The sequence below is a fragment of the Bidens hawaiensis genome, unplaced genomic scaffold, assembly GCF_021521415.1.
Source record: "Bidens hawaiensis isolate Kalapana, Puna unplaced genomic scaffold, B.hawaiensis_p1.1 tig00000760_1, whole genome shotgun sequence".
Taxonomy (NCBI): domain Eukaryota; kingdom Viridiplantae; phylum Streptophyta; class Magnoliopsida; order Asterales; family Asteraceae; genus Bidens; species Bidens hawaiensis.
The window spans coordinates 2,292,265-2,309,462 of record NW_027491043.1 but is presented as its reverse complement, the minus strand read 5'-3'; the positions used below and the strand labels follow the sequence as shown (position 1 = coordinate 2,309,462).

At 34.3% G+C, this 17,198-nt stretch overlaps 2 pseudogenes; both read left to right on the top strand.

Moving 5' to 3' along the window:
* The first annotated feature begins 3,930 nt into the window (after positions 1-3,930).
* On the top strand, positions 3,931-5,040 carry LOC143534842 (putative carboxylesterase 18 pseudogene; annotated as a pseudogene).
* Positions 5,041-13,708: 8,668 nt separating this feature from the next.
* Positions 13,709-15,086, top strand: LOC143534830 (putative carboxylesterase 18 pseudogene; annotated as a pseudogene).
* Positions 15,087-17,198: the final 2,112 nt, after the last annotated feature.

Here is a 17,198-nt window from a genome sequence, read left to right as displayed (position 1 = left end):
CAAAAGGAAAATGACAACCGAATCTTTCTTAAATGAACAATCATATAATACACATTCACATCCTAAATGAGATAAAGCATTCAAAAGGCAGTCCCAAAACGAAGACAACCCAAAATTGATTTCTAAATCAATTTTGGGCGGGTATTCTAAGTTTGTGATGAGTAAAATGAGTGGCCCGCAACATGAGATTCTCATGGTTCTTTGATAAGTATTGATTTACATGGTGGACTTTATAATAATTTCATTACACTAGTATATTTGAATATTAAAATAATAAGTAAACTTTGAATACTTGAATAATATTTAAATAATCGGCACCTTTGTTTATAAAATAATATTTGAATAATAAAATAATAATATTTGAATAATATTTAAATAATCATCACCGTTGTTTATAAACACAAATCAGTTCTAATTAACAGGGGTGTTCGTGGTCCGGTTTTGACGGTTTCTAGATCAAACTATGAACCAAACCATTAATCACAGTTTTTTATTATAAAAACCGAAACCGAACCAAACCGTTTTCGGTTTGGTTTCACGGTTTTTCAATTTGTAGTTTGCTTTTTTGATTAGAATTCAAAACTAAAAATATTTGTAACTAAAAGACATGTGCATTTTTTAGAAACATTTATATGTTGATTCAAATGATAGGTGAGATAAAAAAACGAATGATATCTAATTTTTATATTATAGTGCATTAATATACTTAAACGTCCTACTTCACAATTGAAAAAAAGTGAATAATAATGTACTAATATAACTTTAATATTTTATCCCAACTAATATAGATCTAAATTCATTGCAGTTCGGTCCGGTTTTTTACAGCCGGTTTGCGAGATAAACCGTTTGCTACGGTTTCAAACCGAACTATGAAGACCCCTACTAATTAACACCACATATCAGTCTAATTAACACCATTGTTCAAACACAAACATCAGTCCTAATTAACATGTTAAAATAAACCGATCGGTTCACTTTGCTATTTATAAAATAAAAAAATCAGCAATAAACCTAAAATTATAAACAAACAAAGATGAAAACATACATTTCCCGGGTGTCGGAGTGGTGGCCGGCAAGTGGTGGTAGCGTCGGAGTGGTGGACGGAGAGGTGGCTGGCGATTTTCCGGGTGTCAGAGTGGTGGCCGGCGGGGGGAGGGGTCAGCGTCGGAGTGGGCACGGAGTGGTGGCCAGCAGCGGCGATTCCCGGCAAGTGATGGCTGGCAATGGCGATTCCCGGCAAGTGGTGGCTGGAGACGACAATTGGGAGAGAAGAGAGATGTGTGAGAGCTGAAAAAGAGAGGGAAAGAAGATAGATATTCCCGGCAATGTTATAACACTTATTAGCGGCGACAACTTCGTATAAAACCCTAGCCTTGGATCAACACAACAATCAACGGCCCATATCCGTTAAGACGCGGATCAAGGGCGTCGTCGCTAATAACCCGCCGCCGCTAATAAAGTCGCCGCTAATACGCTTTTTTTTGTAGTGATTGCCCATCTACATTTGTCAATATTAATTTTCAAAAAGAGCGCTCCTTCGAAAAGACCATGGGACCTCGGCTTTGACCAGTCAGAAGCATGATCACCTGTTTGTTACTCTGTCAAAAATTTTATAAAATGTATATATTATAAAAAAATTGATATAGAAGCGTTTAAAAAGTATATAAAAATTGTTAAAGAATTGACCCATTGATCGTTAAAAGCTTGTAGTCTACCACATTGTGAATTAGGTTCTTGTCGCCCCCCATCCCAAGATTACTGATCCGCTAATGGTAGAGTGCCCAAGGCTGATTTGACACCTGAATGAACGTATAATATTTTAGTTTAATTTGTTACACTTCGGTTTTGAGAAGTTAATATTATTGAGTCAAAAACTTTTTTTTTACTATATGCAGATAATGTGACTAAAAATTACAATTACTATAAATATATAGATTTGCATATTTAGTAGGAAAAATCAAGATAATGTTGGAACGGAAAAAAGAAAGAAACATTACAAAAGTTCATAAATTTAGCATTAAGATTTATACTATTAAAATTTTTAAGTTAGTTCTCAGATTACCTTTACTTGAGCTTTGACTCTCAAAAGTCGAACCAAAACCAAGTATTAGGCTAGAACCTTTTAACAAAAAACTTTTTTGAATTTTAAAACATTCCAAATTAGTCCTTTGTTCTCAAACTAACAGGAAATCAAAATAACAACTTAAAACCTTGCTGACTTTTTACTAAAATAAAAGTCAATAGCACACTAATCTTTGATTTGTAGTCAAATGAACCTAACGCATTGAATTTTGAGACAAAATTACCCTTTCATACTTATATCAAATTGCCAATCTGGGGTTGCTACTGATTAAGTTTGACCAAAATTAATCTGCTGCAAATTAAGCCCAAATTGAATATGTTAACAATATGCTTGTTGCCTGAATTACCAATATACCTTTTTAAAGACCCTTACGTCCATTAACGCTCGCTAGTTTACGTTTGTTAAGTTCGTTAGTTTACGTCCGTTAATATATTTTATATTAGCTTTAATAAAACCTTTACGTCCAACACATAATTTTTTAAATTACTTTAAACTGATTTTAGCTCAATTATGTACGTTCAACTATGTTCAATTATGTTCGGTTGTTATGTTCATGAACCATTTGTTTATACTATTAATGAATGAACACAAACAAAAAATTCCATTTTTTCACAGTCAAGGTGATACAAACAAAACTAGTTCGTTAACTATACGATCTTACTACTAGCACCCTTGTTCCATGTAATACCCATAATACCATAAGAAAATTCCAAAAGCAAGCACGACTGGTATATAAATAATAATAATAATCGAGCAATTATAAATTTCGTTTTCAAATTTGATACAATAATATCCATGTTTGACAATCATTATATTTCTTTCTTCGTTAAATCTAATTAGAGCATTTGCCTTTTGCTTCAACTAATAAGAACCCTACTTAAGATAAAAATAGCGATAACAAACCGCAAATGGGTCACAAAAATGAATCTTCCTACTCATAAAATTACCTAAATTAGCGACTAAATCAGCATGCTATTTTTACATATGAATTGAAAATTAAGGGAATACAAGAACATTTAACATTTTTACCTATATCTAACATTGGACAAAATAACTCAATTTGTTAAATATTGGAATCCAACTAGCCTTTATATTATTTAATAACCGTAACGGCATTATTAGTTATTGGCACAAGAGCTTTGTAAGCAACTAGTTATGACCTATCTTTCTTGGCAGTTGCCAAAATGTGATTGGTCACTTATACATATATCAGAAGTTGAATACTAGGTTTAATTTAAAAGAACCCATCATAGTTGAAAGCCGAGCGCCAAGTTGAAATATATTATTGTCATTTGAAAAACACTACTGAAGACAATATTTGGTGAAAGTTTATTTAATTTGAAAGAAATAATTCAACTTGGCCATGGTTTCCAACCATCCTCTTTCGTGACAGTTGCCTATCTACATTTGTCAATATTAATTTTCATTTATTTAGTACAAAATGTTTGCCATTTGTAAAACTAAAACGTTGAAAGTTTTTTTAAAAAAGTGATGGCTTATCTGAAATAAAAAGTGACGGACAAAGATTCAATGTAAAACAAGTTAACGAAGGGGAAAATCATGAATAGAGCCTTTTATTTTTGACAAAACTAAAAAGTTGTAATAGACATTAGTTATTGACTGAAGATGAATTTTTTAATTCAACTAGACCCTGACCATGACCAACCTTTTTGGTGTGAACATGCAGGTGAAGGTTTCATTTGACTGAAATATTGAAATAATCAAAGATGGTGTGATATAACGTCGCATATTTTGCAGTATAAATAGAGTTGATGTGTTTAGCATTTGTCACACAACCTGAATTTTGAATACGTACCTCTCTGATCACAAAAGTCTTTCAATTAATTATGGAATCATCAGCAGCAGCGGAAACTCCGAAATCTCAGCTATTCTTGCCCTTGAGAACACGAATTGTACTATCGGCAATAGACCTTGCAATCGACCCACTTCTCCGGGATGACGGCACGGTGCCCCGCGGTCTTCTCAATCTCGTGGACTTTCAGATCCCGGCATTGTCCATACCCGTCAACGGTGTCAAGACACACGATGTCATGGTGGATCCAACTCGCAATCTCTGGTTCCGTGTATTTGTCCCCACGCAATACGCTGAAGAAGATCTCCCGGTGATGGTGTACTTTCACGGCGGTGGATATATTTTCCTCTCCCCGGATGTGGCGATATTAGACTATGTGGGCCGCAAGTTCGCGAGCGAATTGCGTGCCATTGTTGTTTCTGTCGACTACCGTCTTGCACCAGAGAACCGACATCGTTCACAACATGACGATGGGTTTGATGTGCTGAAATTTCTGGACAATGAAGATAACCGGTCAAAATGGCTGCCGGAGAATGCCAGCATTTCACGGTGCTTTATCGTCGGTGATAGCGCTGGCGGACACCTAGCTCATCATGTGACTCTAAGAGCCTCCCAATTCAAATTCCAGCAACTCCAGGTACGACTTAACTATATATATGTATACATATGCTACTGGATTCATGCATTATTATCCGTATATAAACATATCTAATTTCTAGTTTGAAAAATCAACAACTTCGTATCTTTCTAATTGAAGCATCGTACACACGTAAGTTGTATTTTGTAAGAAATTAAGAAGAAATGAGTGATCTAAAATCCAACAACAAATACCACCCGCATGATTGCTGATGAACAGTATGATGGCTTGTAGGTAATTGGGCTAGTGGCGATCCAACCGTTTCTCGGCGGGGAGGAGCGAACAGATTCTGAAATACGGATGGATGGATCAGTACCTCTCGTGACAATGAAGCGGACCGATTGGTTTTGGAACGCGTTCATGCCCCTAGGTGAACCCTTCAACCGAGACCATCCTATCATCAATGTTACCGGGCCCAATGCCGTGGACATATCCAAAATGGATTTTCCCGCGACAATGGTGGTCGTGGCTGGGTTTGATACCCTCCGGGACCGACATATAAGGTAATACCAGTGGCTCAAGAAGTCCGGGAAGGAAGCGTACTTGATTGACTACCCAAACACATTTCATGAGTTCTTTCTCTTCTCGGAGTTGCCAGAATCCGATCAACTTATGTTAGATATGAAGGACTTCATTAACAAGGTCTTAAATAAGGTATTGACGAAAAGCCTCCAAACACTAAATATTTTGTTTCTGTTAATTTGTTCATGTATTTCATAATATTCATTTCACATGCTCAATTATCCTTTGTATATTGCTTGCTTTCAGGTTTAGAAGATTTACATTGACATGGGGTTTATGAAAAGACTAATAATATTATGAACTTTTATTCATTTGTATGTTATTTCCTTTGATTATCTTTTCATTTTTTAAATAAACACAAGTAGCTATTATGCTAAAATATTTGTAAATATGTAGTATCATATTTACCTTCTTCTTCTGTGCATTTGAGTTAATGTATATTGTACGTAACTGAATTATAAACGCTCTTTAATCCTCCATTGTATTAGTATTATTTACATGCTGGTTTTTTTATTTTGTTTTATTATGTTTTTTGGCATTCATATGTGTGTGTGAACAATCCAGCTTGAATACAAACAATTAAGAACGAATTCATTTATTATTCTGATTTTAAAAATATTAAAATCACAAGAAAATTGAATATATTTGATTTTATATATGTGTTGTAATTATTTCTAACTTCTATGTTCAAAAATTAAAAGGTATCTTCCAATAAATCAACTTGACGGCTTTTAATTCGCATAACTCAAAACACTTGGAAAACTAGGTTGTAAGCACCCAAACAACTCAAAGCTCATAAATTTGGTTTTTTGCATGTTTCTTTTGGATAGATTCAAGATAAGCTCCGTATGATTATACACATTTTGCAATACCTTTGATCCGCTTTGACTCTTGGCTAAAACCATCCAGTTATGCGAATATATAAACGGCACATTTAGTTATTTACTCCAACAAATTTGTTGAAACAACCGGTTAACATAATTGACAATATTTAGGATTTACGTATATAGTTATATTACATATCATTATCACATGAATGTGTGCAACCGTAACATCTCGAGATTTCGTTTGATAAACTTTAAGTATTTAATTGAGGCAACTGATTTATATTAAATATAAAGAAAATAATGAGATTTGGTAGTTAAAGAGGGTAATGTGGAACTATCCTAATACTTTACTAACAATCAACCCCAACCTCATCTCCTTTGTTAGAACAAAAACGATTCCAAACATCATCGAATCTCAACTGCAAGGTTTGGTTTGGTTCGGTTCGGTTCGGTATAAGGTACTTGTCGACTAAAAAGCTTTATTAACGGTTTTGCATGGGACCACAAAGGATTGATAATCGAGGTGTGTAGAATATAGTAACGATGCTAATTTATTTACAAGACTAAACGGTTCGAGCACACGTAACAAATTGAATTAGGGTTTTTCAAAAACTGAAGTAAGTTTTCGCATGTTATTAAGTAATCACATGCATGGTAGTAGTTGAATTGATATAGTTCATGCTATGTATTGTGTCGGACGGTATAGGTATCGCATAGATATATAGTTACCCCAAGGATATAGTTATAGCATAACACATTTTTCATCTAAGTTTTGGGGTTTAAGCGACAACTTTGGACGTGGGATTACTTTAACGAGTTTGCTTAATTATGTGAATCAATTGTTTTGCCGCTATCAGATTAATGTGAGCATTGTAGTGTGTGAATACTTGGTCAATGAGAGAATTTTGGTAGGCTCTATGCTTTAGATGAAGCGATTACTTTAAAGTTCTAATATAGAATGTAAATGACAAGATAAAGTAGTTACTACTATACAATGGTTTGAGTAGGGATGAAGATTAGTAGAATTAAAAGCTTGAACGCCAAATGAGTTCTAGACATAAACGTACAAACATATATACATATATATATGTGTGTGTGTGTGTGTGTGTTTGAGGCTATGTGTAGCGCCAATATTCTATATTGTTTTTAGGATTGTGTATGTCGTTCTAGTTTGCTTTTAGTCGATTTATTTCGCACTCGGTGCGTTTATTTTGTACGGTTAAGATGTAAACTTTGGAAAAATGGGAACCCTATGAAAGGTTCACTTAACCCATTTGGGTGGGGTCGGTTCTTGCTTCTTTTAAACGAATACAGTGTCGTTCACTATTTATATTATTGTTATATTGTTTTGTTCGATCGTATGATTTCACCCCACCCATCTCGACCGTTTATCAAGAACAAAGCTGTTCATTGTCGGATCCGGTTTCGGGATCTACAATTGGTATAAGAACTTTCGGCTCTACTAGTTGTAATTTTTGGGTCACAAGCTTGAGTCTTGATATTTTTTTTGAGTGTTTGAGACGTGTGGTTTGTGTGAAAAAGTGAGTTGTGGGTTCACAAAAGAAATTTCCAGTTTCTTTGGTTTTGGTTGTGAAAAGTTTGTGAAATTTCAGTGTTTGGGTATACTTGTAAGTTCTTGGTTAGCGAAAAGATCTCTTGGAGCCTACTGAAATTTTTTGGTTCAATTCGGTTGGAAATTTTGTTTCAAGTCATTCCATTCCACTCAACCATTCCATTCCACTCCACTCCCCAATTTCATTCCATTCCATTCGAGTCGAGCAACTTCCATTCGAACCAAACCATTCGTTGATTTTTTAACCGAGTGCATTAGTCACTGAAGACCTGGGTTTCTCCTCCTTCAACATGTGATTTTCAATCGTTTCATGCTCTGCAGCCTGCAGAAATGAAATCACATCATCCAACTTAAAGTTGGGAAAATTTTCCTTCTCTCTGATGAATTTGATTGCTGTGTACCATTCACCTGATAAGGATGTGAGTAGTTTCTTGTTGAAATTAAAATCAGAGATCTGTAGATCTGTGGTTCTGATTTCATTCACTATAGCCATGAATCTTTGCAGTACAGACTTCAATCTCTCACCATCCTTGAATTTGAACCATTCAAGTTTTTGTTTCAATCGATCCTTCTTAATATCCCTTAACTCGACATTCCCTCAAACATTTCTACAACTGCATCATACATCGCTTTAGCATTAGTGTGATGATTCACACTGCCAAGAAAGTCCTAACTTCAGCATGGACATGGCTTTGTCCTCTCTCTTTTTCATCTGCCTTTCCACATTAGCATTGTTATTTGGGGTAAGAGAAGGAACATAGGGTCCATCTTTAATGGAGTTCCAGAGTTTTGTATCATCGTAATTAACAGCGGCCTCAAACAACACTTTCCATTTGATGTAGTTCTCTTGACCGACTAGTCTCGGGATCTTATTAGTCGACACTTCTTGTTCATCCATGGCTTGACTTCTCTTCAGATCTGAACTCAGTCACACACAAAAGCCTTTAAAGCTTCAAACTTTGATACTCAACCTTCTGTCTCGTGGCCTTTAGCAAGCTTACATAGCTCTGATACCACTTGTTAGGACCGGACATAGCGTAAAACCTATAGAGGTTATCAGGCTCGGATGTAAATCTTGCTTCGAAACTGAACTGTGCTCGAAGTCCTTGCTTTGATCACGTGACATTTTCTTATTGCATCCATGCTTGTCCCCATGTGCTCGATCATCCTGTGCTTGTAACACTTGGTTAAAACTTTTATGATTAAGCTATTTGCTCGATTGGCAATCCATGCTCGATTGAAGAATACTCTTGCTTGTTGAAGTGTAGCTTGCTCGAAGGCTTAACACTTAGAATAATTAACCATTTAAGGTTCTGAAGACCTTGCTCGAAGTAGTAAAACCATGCTCGATCGTCTAGGCTTGCTCGAATTCCATACTTAGCCGTTTTCTGAAGAGGTTGAGAAGATTCCAATCTTCCTTATCATAAATCCGACCCAACATTTGATAAAGAAATATTGTAAATCCAAGTATGAGCCAATTAGGATTACTATTCAATAAAAACCCAACTCAAAATACTTAAAAGTGTATATATGACCAGCACTAAAAAAAGACAACGTGGTTGAAGGCAGGTATCCCGAAGTCAATCTTTTCATTAAGTTAATAGACTTTGTAGTTTGCATATGGATTTAGCACTTTTTATACGAATGATGGTCAAGCTTGAAGCGACTATGCTACATGTCATTTTAAGTTTCTTATGTTTTTTTGAATTATATTGCATTTGTAAATATAAACGCAGAGGCCTACTGGTCTCGGGCTTTTTAATTTGTACAACACAAAACACTTATGAAACTTTCCTAAAAACACCTGAACAACTCAAAGCTATGGTTCGTAGACACAAAGTAGCCTCAAAATCAAGATGAAATAAAACATGAATGATTGAATAAAATTGAAATACAAGATGAAATGGGTTATAGATCCATGATTGAACTTCCTTTGTAGTTGATAATCTTCACCCTCATGAAGTGGCTGACGATAATTAGATGAAGAGTGAGTGGAGTAGTCGGGTTTTCTCTCAAATAATGGTCTCTTCAGACAAAATGTGCTGCATTATGTAAAACATGCTAATGGAAGATGTACGACTCTACAAAAATGTGCATGGAAGTGTATTGTGGTACACAACCCATTAAATTTGCCTTTTTGCTTATTTCGTTTTGTCGCACGTTGTTAAATGGAGGCAAGATGACATTGCAAGATATAAAATTTAATACCAAGTAAATTAGCTTGTATAATTTCTCAAGGTATGCCCAATTCTTAGCACCTGAATCAAAAGTCCACAAGGCTTCCACGCATGTTTGCTAACAATTTTCATTTATGCTTAAGCTAGCTCGTGCTTAACGGTAGCCAAGGGTCTCCTGCCTTAAACCAAAAAACTATAAAAAACGTTATACTACCCAAAAAAACCACAAACATGTATGCCACATTGTCAATCGTTGAAACTATCTGCTGAAACGTAAAAAAAAGTCACCTAAAATAAATATATAAAAAAAACTTAAAAAAATAAATTAAAAAATAACAAAAAATTGACCTTGTGGAAATGGATTGAAAAGCATTCAAGCTCTAGGGCAAAAGACCAATGGGCTATTCCCTAGTGGTATTCGTGAGTGTGTGGATTTATTATCTTACTACACTAATGAAAGAAAATGTTGAAACTTAAGTGTCAACCCATATTTCTCCTAATTCCTAATCTCTCTTCTTATTCATTCTAGCTATTCATGGGTCATGAGACAAAACCATTTTGTCTAATGGGTTATAACATAGTGTGGATTTTATTCATTATTGAATTAATTATCATTTTCATGCTTGAAGGTTGACCAATTACGCAACATTAGTATATTTTTTAAATTTCTTGCAAATCAACACATGACGTTTCTAAAATATGCTACATTAAATTAACTTATAACTATTTTGACAACCACAATTGAAATAACGGGTCTTATTTATTTTTATTATTAAAATCCAATTTTCCAATTCTAAATACTTCTTTGTATGCAGCATTTTATGTTGTATTTGAAAGATTATCATCACCATCTAAGATAACAACTTTGAGGTTGACTCGTGTTTAAAACAAACTTCTAGGATGTATTTACATTAACACCCAAACACCCCCTGATAACAAATATGTAAAAATAGGTTAAGGTTCGATATACAGTTACCTTAAATATATAATGCAGCTATTAGTACATCTAGGGAAAGAAGTAGAGTAAGAAAATATCAAGTGTAATATTTTAATATTGACTTTCTTGTTGTCTTCAAGTGCATATAGTTCTTTTACAAGTTACATAATAATATTATAAATGATTAGAAAAAATTGAAGAAGAAACATAAAATATAAAATTGAAGCACAAAACTAATTTGACATCAAGCATGGTTCTATATGCAGAATAATTAAATTGGCCATAATTACAGTATTCACAACCCATCCCGTGCACACTTGTTCATAATTAGAATATTCCAATAATATTATTATGAAACTATTTAAGTAGACAACAAATGTACCCTTTGTTGTCTTCAAGACGTGCCGTTTTTTCAAAAAGAGCGCTCCTTCGAGAAGACCATGGGACCTCGGCTTTGACCAGTCAGAAGCATGATCACCTGTTTGTTACTCTGTCCAAAATTTTATAAAATGTATATATTATAAAAAAATTGATATAGAAGCGTTTAAAAAGTATATAAAAATTGTTAAAGAATTGACCCATTGATCGTTAAAAGCTTACATAGTCTACCACATTGTGAATTAGGTTCTTGTCGCCCCCCATCCCAAGATTACTGATCCGCTAATGGTAGAGTGCCCAAGGCTGATTTGACACCTGAATGAATGTATAATATTTTAGTTTAATTTGTTACACTTCGGTTTTGAGAAGTTAATATTATTGAGTCAAAAACTTTTTTTTTACTATATGCAGATAATGTGACTAAAAATTACAATTACTATAAACATATAGATTTGCATACTTAGTAGGAAAAATCAAGATAATGTTGGAACGGAAAAAAGAAAGAAACATCACAAAATTTCATAAATTTAGCATTAAGATTTATACTATGAAAATTTTTAAGTTAGTTCTCAGATTACCTTTACTTGAGCTTTGACTCTCAAAAGTCGAACCAAAACCAAGTATTAGGCTAGAACCTTTTAACAAAAAACTTTTTTGAATTTTAAAACATTCCAAATTAGTCCTTTGTTCTCAAACTAACACAAAATCAAAATAACAACTTAAAACCTAGCTGACTTTTTACTAATATAAAAGTCAATAGCACACTAATCTTTGATTTGTAGTCAAATGAACCTAACGCATTGAATTTTGAGACAAATTACCCTTTCATACTTATATCAAATTGCCAATCTGGGGCTGCTACTGATTAAGTTTGACCAAAATTAATCTGCTGCAAATTAAGCCCAAATTGAATATGTTAACAATATGTTTGTTGCCTGACTTACCAATATACCTTTTTAAAGACCCTTACGTCCATTAACGCTCGCTAATTTACGTTTGTTAAGTTCGTTAGTTTACGTCCGTTAATATATTTTATATTAGCTTTAATAAATCCTTTACGTCCAACACATAATTTTTTAAATTACTTTATACTGATTTTAGCTCAATTATGTACGTTCAACTATGTTCAATTATGTTCGGTTGTTATGTTCATGAACCATTTGTTTATACTGTTAATGAATGAACACAAACAAAAAATCCCGCTCTTTATGTTGTATTGTTCGTTTCAATCGTTTAAATAGTTAAAGTCAGACGAACAAACATGAAAACACTCTGTTTGTGTTCGTTTACAAGCCAAGCTTAGCAATTAGTCACAAATTTTAGATTTTACTTAGCGTAAATAACCATCTCCATTGCAATTAAATATACACATTATTACTGGTAAGTCAAACAACTGATTGTTAACTTTATAAACATTAAGAATGTATAAACCCTAACTGCCCTAACCTGAGCTTGGCAGCCCATATCTTCCCTGCATTATATCTACTAGTTCATCCAAATCTTCGTTTTTCCCATATCAGATTTCGTTTTTAATATGACAGATACCTCTTTTGTGCAAAGAACTCCCAAATGTGTTAACTTCATAATTAGCTCCATGTAATACCCATAATACCATAAGAAAATTCCAAAAGCAAGCATGACTGGTATATAAATAATAATAATAATCGAGCAATTATAAATTTCGTTTTCAAATTTGATACAATAATATCCATGTTTGACAATCATTATATTTCTTTCTTCGTTAAATCTAATTAGAGCATTTGCCTTTTGCTTCAACTAATAAGAACCCTACTTAAGATAAAAATAGCGATAACAAACCGCAAATGGGTCACAAAAATGAATCTTCCTACTCATAAAATTACCTAAATTAGCGACTAAATCAGCATGCTATTTTTACATATGAATTGAAAATTAAGGGAATACAAGAACATTTAACATTTTTACCTATAGTTAACATTGGACAAAATAACTCAATTTGTTAAATATTGGAATCCAACTAGCCTTTATATTATTTAATAACCGTAACGGCATTATTAGTTATTGGCACAAGAGCTTTGTAAGCAACTAGTTATGACCTATCTTTCTTGGCAATTGCCAAAATGTGATTGGTCACTTATACATATATCATAAGTTGAATAATAGGTTTAATTTAAAAGAACCCATCATAGTTGAAAGCCGAGCGCCAAGTTGAAATATATTATCGTCATTTGAAAAACACTACTGAAGACAATATTTGGTGAAAGTTTATTTAATTTGAAAGAAATAATTCAACTTGGCCATGGTTTCCAACCATCCTCTTTCGTGACAGTTGCCATCTACATTTGTCAATATTAATTTTCATTTATTTAGTACAAAATGTCTGCCATTTGTAAAACTAAAACGTTGAAAGTTTTTTTAAAAAAGTGACGGCTTATCTGAATTAAAAAGTGACGGACAAACATTCAATGTAAAACAAGTTAACGAAGGGGAAAATCATGAATAGAGCCTTTTATTTTTGACAAAACTAAAAAGTTGTAATAGACATTAGTTATTGACTGAAGATGAATTTTTTAATTCAACTAGACCCTGACCATGACCAACCTTTTTGGTGTGAACATGCAGGTGAAGGTTTCATTTGACTGAAATATTGAAATAATCAAAGATGGTGTGATATAACGTCGCATATTTTGCAGTATAAATAGAGTTGATGTGTTTAGCATTTGTCACACAACCTGAATTTTGAATACGTACCTCTCTGATCACAAAAGTCTTTCAATTAATTATGGAATCATCAGCAGCAGCGGAAACTCCGAAATCTCAGCTATCCTTGCCTTTGAGAACACGAATTGTACTATCGGCAATAGACCTTGCAATCGACCCACTTCTCCGGGATGACGGCACGGTGCCCCGCGGTCTTCTCAATCTCGTGGACTTTCAGATCCCGGCATTGTCCATACCCGTCAACGGTGTCAAGACACACGATGTCATGGTGGATCCAACTCGCAATCTCTGGTTCTGTGTATTTGTCCCCACGCAATACGCTGAAGAAGATCTCCCGGTGATGGTGTACTTTCACGGCGGTGGGTATATTTTCCTCTCCCCGGATGTGGCGATATTAGACTATGTGGGCCGCAAGTTCGCGAGCGAATTGCGTGCCATTGTTGTTTCTGTCGACTACCGTCTTCCACCAGAGAACCGACACCCTTCCCAACATGACGATGGGTTTGATGTGCTGAAATTTCTGGACAATGAAGATAACCGGTCAAAATGGCTGCCGGAGAATGCCAGCATTTCACGGTGCTTTATCGTCGGTGATAGCGCTGGCGGACACCTAGCTCATCATGTGACTCTAAGAGCCTCCCAATTCAAATTCCAGCAACTCCAGGTACGACTTAACTATATATATGTATACATATGCTACTGGATTCATGCATTATTATCCGTATATAAACATATCTAATTTCCTAGTTTGAAAAATCAACAACTTCGTATCTTTCTAATTGAAGCATCGTACACACGTAAGTTGTATTTTGTAAGAAATTAAGAAGAAATGAGTGATCTAAAATCCAACAACAAATACCACCCGCATGATTGCTGATGAACAGTATGATGGCTTGTAGGTAATTGGGCTAGTGGCGATCCAACCGTTTCTCGGCGGGGAGGAGCGAACAGATTCTGAAATACGGATGGATGGATCAGTACCTCTCGTGACAATGAAGCGGACCGATTGGTTTTGGAACGCGTTCATGCCCCTAGGTGAACCCTTCAACCGAGACCATCCTATCATCAATGTTACCGGGCCCAATGCCGTGGACATATCCAAAATGGATTTTCCCGCGACAATGGTGGTCGCGGCTGGGTTTGATACCCTCCGGGACCGACATATAAGGTACTACCAGTGGCTCAAGAAGTCCGGGAAGGAAGCGTACTTGATTGACTACCCAAACACATTTCATGAGTTCTTTCTCTTCTCGGAGTTGCCAGAATCCGATCAACTTATGTTAGATATGAAGGACTTCATTAACAAGGTCTTAAATAAAGTATTGACGAAAAGCCTCCAAACACTAAATATTTTGTTTCTGTTAATTTGTTCATGTATTTCATAATATTCATTTCACATGCTCAATTATCCTTTGTATATTGCTTGCTTTCAGGTTTAGAAGATTTACATTGACATGGGGTTTAAGAAAAGACTAATAATATTATGAACTTTTATTCATTTGTATGTTATTTCCTTTGATTATCTTTTCATTTTTTAAATAAACACAAGTAGCTTTTATGCTAAAATATTTGTAAATATGTAGTATCATATTTACCTTCTTCTTCTGTGCATTTGAGTTAATGTATATTGTACGTAACTGAATTATAAACGTTCTTTAATCCTCCATTGTATTAGTATTATTTACATGCTGGTTTTTTTATTTTGTTTTATTATGTTTTTTGGCATTCATATGTGTGTGTGAACAATCCAGCTTGAATACAAACAATTAAGAACGAATTCATTTATTATTCTGATTTTAAAAATATTAAAATCACAAGAAAATTGAATATATTTGATTTTATATATGTGTTGTAATTATTTCTAACTTCTATGTTCAAAAATTAAAAGGTATATTCCAATAAATCAACTTGACGGGTTTTAATTCGCATAACTCAAAACACTTGGAAAACTAGGTTGTAAGCACCCAAACAACTCAAAGCTCATAAATTTGGTTTTTTGCATGTTTCTTTTGGATAGATTCCAGATAAGCTCCGTATGATTATACACATTTTGCAATACCTTTGATCCGCTTTGACTCTTGGCTAAAACCATCCAGTTATGAGAATATATAAACGGCACATTTAGTTATTTACTCGAACAAATTTGTTGAAACAATCGGTTAACATAATTGACAATATTTAGGATTTACGTATATATTTATATTACATATCATTATCACATGAATGTGTGCAACCGTAACATCCCAAGATTTCGTTTGAAAAACTTTAAGTATTTAATTGAGGCAACTGATTTATATTAAATATAAAGAAAATAATGAGATTTGGTAGTTAAAGAGGGTAATGTGGAACTATCCTAATACTTTACTAATAATCAACCCCAACCTCATCTCCTTTGTTAGAACAAAAACGGTTCTACAAGCTTTGGAGAAAGAGTAGAAAGAGAAACTCAGAGGAAAACTAGAAACACCCTTCTTGTATCCAAACTCATTAGTAAAGAATTAAGGATTATGTTTGGCAAAGATTAACCATATCAAAGGTTTATGTCAATTCCAAACATCATCGAATCTCAACCACAAGGTTTGGTTTGGTTCGGTTCGGTATAAGGTACTTGTCGACTACAAAGCTTTATTAACGGTTTTGCATAGGACCACAAAGGATTGATAATCGAGGTGTGTGTAATATAGTAATGATGCTAATTTATTTACAAGACTAAACGGTTTGAGCACCCGTAACAAATTGAATTATGGTTTCTCAAAAACTGAAGTAAGTCTTCGCATGTTATTAAGTAATCACATGCATGGTAGTAGTTGAATTGATATAGTTCATGCAATGTATTGTGTCGGACGGTATAGGTATCGCATAGATATATAGTTACCGCAAGGATATAGTTATAGCATAACACATTTTTCATCTAAGTTTTGGGGTTTAAGCGACAACTTTGGCCGTGGGATTACTTTAACGAGTTTGCTTAATTATGTGAATCAATTGTTTTGCCGCTATCAGATTAATGTGAGCATTGTAGCGTGTGAATACTTGGTCAATGAGAGAATTTTGGTAGGCTCTATGCTTTAGATGAAGCGATTACTTTAAAGTTCTAATATAGAATGTAAATGACAAGATGAAGTAGTTACTACTATACAATGGTTTGAGTAGGGATGAAGATTATTAGAATTAAAAGCTTGAACGCCAAATGAGTTCTAGACACAAACGCACAAACATATATACATATATATATATATATATGTGTGTGTGTGTGTGTTTGAGGCTATGTGTAGCGCCAATATTCTATATTGTTTTTAGGATTGTGTATTTCGTTCTAGTTTGCTTTTAGTCGATTTATTTCGCACTCGATGCGTTTATTTTGTACGGTTAAGATGTAAACTTTGGAAAAATGGGAACCCTATTAAAGGTTAACTTAACCCATTTGGGTGGGGTCGGTTCTTGCTTCTTTTAACTGATTACAGTGTCGTTCACTATTTATATTATCGTTATATTGTTTAGTTCGATCGTATGATTTCACCCCACCCATCTCGACCGTTTATCAAGAACAA